The sequence below is a fragment of the Fukomys damarensis genome, unplaced genomic scaffold, assembly GCF_012274545.1.
Source record: "Fukomys damarensis isolate Sample0158 unplaced genomic scaffold, DMR_v1.0_HiC HiC_scaffold_8, whole genome shotgun sequence".
In the NCBI taxonomy this organism is placed as follows: Eukaryota; Metazoa; Chordata; class Mammalia; order Rodentia; family Bathyergidae; genus Fukomys; species Fukomys damarensis.
This window is the reverse complement of record NW_022900920.1, coordinates 106,500-112,980: the sequence shown is the minus strand read 5'-3', so window position 1 is coordinate 112,980 and position 6,481 is coordinate 106,500. Positions and strand designations below refer to the sequence as shown.

The 6,481-nt window shown below is 33.2% G+C and overlaps 1 pseudogene; it reads right to left on the bottom strand.

Annotated features, from left to right (window-relative positions):
- Window positions 1–2,478: 2,478 nt before the first annotated feature.
- LOC104859977 lies at window positions 2,479–3,653 on the bottom strand (annotated as a pseudogene).
- Window positions 3,654–6,481: the final 2,828 nt, after the last annotated feature.

Here is a 6,481-nt window from a genome sequence, read left to right as displayed (position 1 = left end):
ACCCTATATGAGCCTAACACACATCCTAGTTTGAGACCACAGGTATTACTAATACAAGAAGAGAGGGAGAAACATGGACAACAATGTAGCATCTCACGGAAGGACAATTTCTCTAACTTTACAGCATTCCTATGGTATAAATCACAGCTTTGTGCAGTATACTAAAGGATTTTGCTACCATGCGGTGGACTCCACATGATTAATTCTTTCCTTCATTCTCTTATGCTGCCTTAGTCCATAGCTATTGTTTTAACACCATTGTTGGTGTGAGATTGAAAAATAAAAATGAATACATCTAAAGTACAAATGTTGTTTTTCATATATGTGTGCATAAAAAATCAATTTCCACAGCAGCAAATTACACACACATTATTTCATAGTGTTAACAGTTTTTCATGTATGTGCGGTAAGAATACATTAGTAGATTTCAGGTATCTGATACATTATTGATTACTACAGTCACCATGTTGTGTATTATACTCTGGTACTAATTTGTACTTTTTGACTAATATTTTACCTTTTTTCCCTCCACATCTTAGCACCTAATAGTCATGATTTTACTCTCTTTTACTGCATTTGAGCCTTTTGTTTTTTTAAGATTCCACACAGAAGTGACATCACGCAGTACTGTATGTCTATTTCATTCATCATAAAGTCTTCCTGGTTCATCACAAATAATTGTCATAAATAATCGAATTTTTTGTTTTAAGGCTGAATAATATTGCATTTCATACAAAAACTACAAGGTTTACCTATTCCATCACTGGCAGTCGCCTAAGTTGGTGCAATTTGTAGATTATTCTAACATTTCTTGTAATTAACATTGAGTACAGATAGCTCTTTGACATACCAGTTTAATTTTTAGATACATTTTATTATTTTTCCTAATTTTAAATTTTTATTAGTATATGTGTGCAATGCATAGTGATTACATCATCTTGGAGAATTGGCACATAATCCCCCTTTCATAATCAAATCCCCCCCCTTTCCCAGATTGCCTTCCAAGCTCTATAGAGTTTACCTGTCTGTGTCTCACCATCTCTTTTAGTAAGCTACCCTGAAGAGGTATATCTGAAACAAATGGAATTTCTATTTTTAGTTTTTTGAGGACCCTCCATACTAATTTCCACAGTGATCGTACTGGCTTACACTCCTACCAATAATGTGGAAGTGTTCATTTTTCTGCACAACCTTGTCAGCTTTTGTGGTTCAGTTGTTGATGACAGCCATTCTTTTTGGAGTAAGATGGAATCTCAGTGTTGTATTTATTTGCATTTCCCTAATGGTCAAAGATATTGTACAGTTTTTCACATATTTACTAGCCATTTATACTTCTTCTGAGAAACATCTATCACTTCAATTGCTCATTTTTAAAATTATGTCATTTATTTTGAGAAGGTCTAATTTCTTGAGTTCTTTATATAATATAGACACTAGTGTTCTTTCCAAGGAGTAGTGGGCAAAATTTTACCTTTCTGGAGGTTATCTTTTCAATCTGTTGTTTATTTGCTGTGTAGAGATTTTAAATTAATATAGTCCCATTTGTTGATTCTTGGTAGTTTACCTTTTATAATTGTGGTTCTATTCATAAATTCCTTGCCTGTGCCTGTGTCTTCAAGAATTTTACTGATTTTTTTTCAGTAGTCAGTGTTTCTGATTCGTATTTAAATCTTTGATCCATTTTGGCTTGACTTGAGAGTACTGTGAAGGATATTGATCTAGATTCGTTATTTTGCACATTGATAACCAATTTTCCCAGTAACATTTGTTGGAGAAGTTATCTTTTTTTTCCATCTCATACTGTTGACCCCTTGTTTTATAAATCTGATGGATGAAAGTGCTTTGTATTATTTTTGCATTCTCTATTCCATTGATCTACATGCCCCCCGCAGTAGCCTGTTGATTTTATTGCAGTAGCCTTGTAGTATAATATAAAATATAATTTATAATATCTCTTGCTTTTTTATCAGAATTGCTTTGGATATTCTGTGTATCTTCTGGTTCCATATATATTTTAAAAATGTTTATTCTAGACCTATGAAAAATTCAGGTTGCAATTTGATTAAAATCTTATTAAATCTAATATCATTTTGGTAATATGGATATTTTGAGGATATTGGAACTGCCTGCCTATCCAAGCATAGGGGATATCTTTCCATTTTCTAAGGTTCTCTTCAATCTCTTTTCAGAGTGATAGAGTTTTCATTACAGAGTTCTTTCACTTCCTTGCTTAGTTTAATTCCTATGTGCTTAATTTTTTTTTAAGTAACTGTGAATGGGATTTTTTTCTGACTTCTTTCTCAATGGATCCATTGTTGGTGTCTAGGAAAGCTACTTATATATCTTTTCTTTGATTAGGAAACTGAAAAATGAGAAGAGTGAGATATGTTCCTTGTAAAATATAAAAAGAATATACAATTATATATTAAAAGTTTTCATGAAATATTACAACCCATCAAGTTAAGGCATCTTTATTATCTAGCAACAAAAATTAACTGATTTAAGGAAGATCAGTATAAAATATTTGGATGTAGTAATATCCAAATAACTTTCCACAATAATGTAAACATTCCATATCTCTGTATTGTCCAGTATGGAATTTATTGGCTATGTGAATTCTTGAAATTTGATGAAGGTAATTGAGGACCTGAAATTTTCATATAATTTCAATAGCGACATGTGACTAGTGGCCACTTATTGAACTGTGCAGTTCTAATGTTTCATAAGTCAAAAAGCTGGTTTCTTTCAGAGGACTTCTCCAATTACTGCTAAGGAATTGAAGGTCAGGTGTGCAAAGAGAAGAAACCTCTTAATCATTTTATCTAGCCATTTAAACATGACTTGAAATTCTTTTTCTCATTGAGTTTATTGGTACATTTTAGGTATACAGTACAGTTACATTCATCATTGGGATCTTGTACCTTTACGTGGCAGGTCTTGGTTCTCATTTATTTCCCCATTTCCCTGCCCACCCTTAACCCCCTCCTCTTCCCCTATTTACAAAGACTTTGTTTCCATTTTTTCCTTTTCTCATATTTTTTCTTTTTCCTTATGTCCTTTCCCCTACCCTTCCCACTTCCCTTACACCTTTAGCCCTTTTCTTCCTATTTCACCTTGTCAGTTATACAATTTGGATCTTATTTACACTTTTAGATTTTCACACCAGAGAAACTATTCGATATTGCCAGTTTTGTATACACGGCAAACCTTTCCATCCCCATTGCATGAATCTAGTTCAGACATCATACTTTTTGAAAGTCAAAATGGGGACTTCTCTGCCAGATCCTCTAGGTCTGCCAGAAGGGTGTATTAGGAAGTGAATACATTGAGAATTGGTTGAGCTGACTTAGTTTTGAGATTATGTTAATTGCCATGTTAATTACCAGCGAATGATGTGCTCATCTAGGTTTATATTACAGGTCATGTGGAAACAATCTGTCATCAAGTAAAAGTTCTTCATATCCTCAGGCATCACACAGTTGTTTTGTTACCATAAATAAATCACATGATGTTCAGCAGGTGCCTTTTCTATGATGGTCACTTCTGTCATCTGCGGAAGATTCTAACATGTGAGTAACTCCCAGGGTCAGCTTCTCTAGGTGTGGGTTGTTGCAGACCAGCAACAAGGACAGAGTGTCCTCTCTGGCTCCCATCCCTGGCATCCTCAGGGGAGAGCTGGGGTGGGTTGGGGGCAGGAAGGACCTGGACTTCTTAATGCTTAGGCCTTTGAGCTTGCACCTTGCTGGGAGGAGAGGCTCTCCCTGCCTGAGAGGACAATGGGAAAAGGTGGGGACCAGGGATGGTCCTGTAGCAGCTTGGAGTGGGAGGTGTGGGGCTCCTTCTTGCCACTTGAGCCTAGGGCCACAGAGCACCTCTCTGACTGAGCCTCCTGTTGGCTGGGGGAATGGGTAAGATGTATACTAGCCCATCCCACAGTTATGGGCTTTTTAAAAAAGATAATTTGAATATTCTTTGGGTTTTCTCAACCTGCTCTTTTATCTTGGGATCAGGCTCCTACTCCTTAAGCCATTCCTTTCTCACTTAGCGAATTTATGGAATTTTAGTATACCTAAGGAATTTTGAGTGTGATGAGTCTGATAGGGAAGGAGTGGAAATTTAACCAGAAGAATACTGATATGTATTGCCCTAGGTAACTGGCTCATTCTTGAAAGTTGCAGTCTTCTTAAAGCACAATTTTAAAGTTATGATTTCCTTGTCTCCTTTATACCTGTCTTTTATTTCTTCCATTCTACCTCATATCCTAGGTTTTTCTAGGTTACTTGGGATTTTATTATTACCTCTATTTTTTTTTTTTGGCCCATTGTTGGTCTTCTCAGGGTTTTTATATCTTCTAGGTTCCATTTTGGTAATTCATATGTGTCAAATATTATCTATTTCTTCTAGATTCCTCAGAGTTTTGGAAAATAAATTTTCAAAGCAGTTTCTCAAAATCCTGTGAATTTTCATGGTGTCCATTGTAATTTTAGCTTTTTCATTTTTATGAGCATTAATACAGGTCTTTTTTCATTCTTTGGTAGGTTTGGCTAAGTATTTATCAATTTTATTTATCCCTTTAAAGAACAAACTCTTTGATTCATTCATTTTTGTACTTTTTATTTTTTGTATTTCAATAATTTTATTAAAAGATTATCTCTTAGTACCAAACGTAATGACAGTTGGCTACGTTACTTCTGCCAAGTCAAAATTAATACTGATGTTTTCACAATATTGAAATATATCAGCCTTATGGTAAATCTGAAGTTATCTGCAAAACATGGTTGACAAAAAGATAAATGTAGAATATACTGTTGTTCTTTGGTTTATTTTTTCAATGCTTATTTATCCATAACATGACTTCAAAATTGGTTACATTCATTCTGGATAGACTCAGGCTTCAGGCTACCCTGTTTACAGTTAGTATGTACATCTTCTTACATTGATTGGGTCACATGGAGAATGCCAAACACTACCTCAACAATCTTATAATTATGGCGGTGCCTCCTTACTTTTCTTAAGACACACTGTGGAAATTTGTGAAAGTATACTCTATTCCTTAAAAAACAAAAACAAAAACAAAAAACTGGAAGCAAGGGTAGCTTTATAGAAACAATCCATAGTAAATCCTGGAGTGCTTTATCTAGCCAGAACTCAGAGTAAAGCAAGTTTTCAGAGTGATAATTGATTTTTACTTACTGTGTAATGTAATAGAACATGTTTTTAATGGAACTAGATAGACTGAGGAAGTAGATTCTGTATAGAAATTTTTATCATAGATACAGTTGTCACCTGTTGTTTAGAAGTAACATTAAAGATAGCTCAATGAGTATGCCCAACTTATTAGGTCTGTATTTTGGCTTAATAGAAAATGTTTTAAAATTTAAATGTAATTCTTATGTAGGAATAACATTCTCATCTTTGAGCTATTACTTGCATTATGGGTGCCAATAAACCATTACATTATCTAGAACATAACCTTTGTTATGCCTTTAAAAAGTGCACATGTGAAATGTTGGTTTTGATAAAAATCCTCATAATCTACAATATAACATTTAAGTAGGTTACCATTTTTATATTGATACAATATAGAAAGTTAAATTAATGTTAAAGATCAAAATTCACAGTTCATCTTTTCAGACTTGTAGTAAGTGTTTCACATTTATGCCTTTAGCTTTACAGATGAATTTGAATCTAAACAATCCTATTTCAGCATTATATTAATTAGTCAGTTTTCCAAAGATGGAGAGCATCATACTAATCTAGTTGTGATTTTTGAGGGTTCATAACTTAAATCTATTGTAACATTATGGTTCAGGGTTTTGGAGAAAGACTTCAAATAAAATTTTTGTTACTGCAATAGTACTATTTATGTAAAGAACAAAAAAATCCAACTTATCAAAAGTTGATTTAAATACTACTAGCTGTTAAAAGTAAATTTTTCATACCCAAGTTTCATAGTCATAGTAGATGTGTTAAATGTTAATATTTAGTTTTGAGTAGGAAAAGATAAATCATTACTGTAAATTAATAAATTTAGATGGCAAAACAGAATATACGCAGTAGTCATTTTATGAATAAAATTACTTTCTATTTTTCTAATTGCAATACAATATATTGAGACATACTGGAAATTTTAAGAAGCTCAAAGAGATCATCTGCTTTGTATTACTTTTTATTTAGGTGTAACATTCAAGTTCATTATGATTCTGCTTATAAGCTAACAGTCTTAAATTAACTCATACATGGATGAAACTTTTGGTCCTATTATAACTTTAACTGAACTAGAGCTTAGGGCTACCTTTAGCAAACTGTGCAATTAAAAAAAGTGCTTCAGCACTACCTTAAAAATTCAGGTTATTAAAGAAAATGTTGTTTTCTAAGCTGCTAATTTAATGAAATGGTTAATAAAATTTAATTAAATATATCAGAGATTGGAAACTCCTTAGGTTTTTTTTTTTTTTTTTGAGACAGGGTTTCCCTTTGT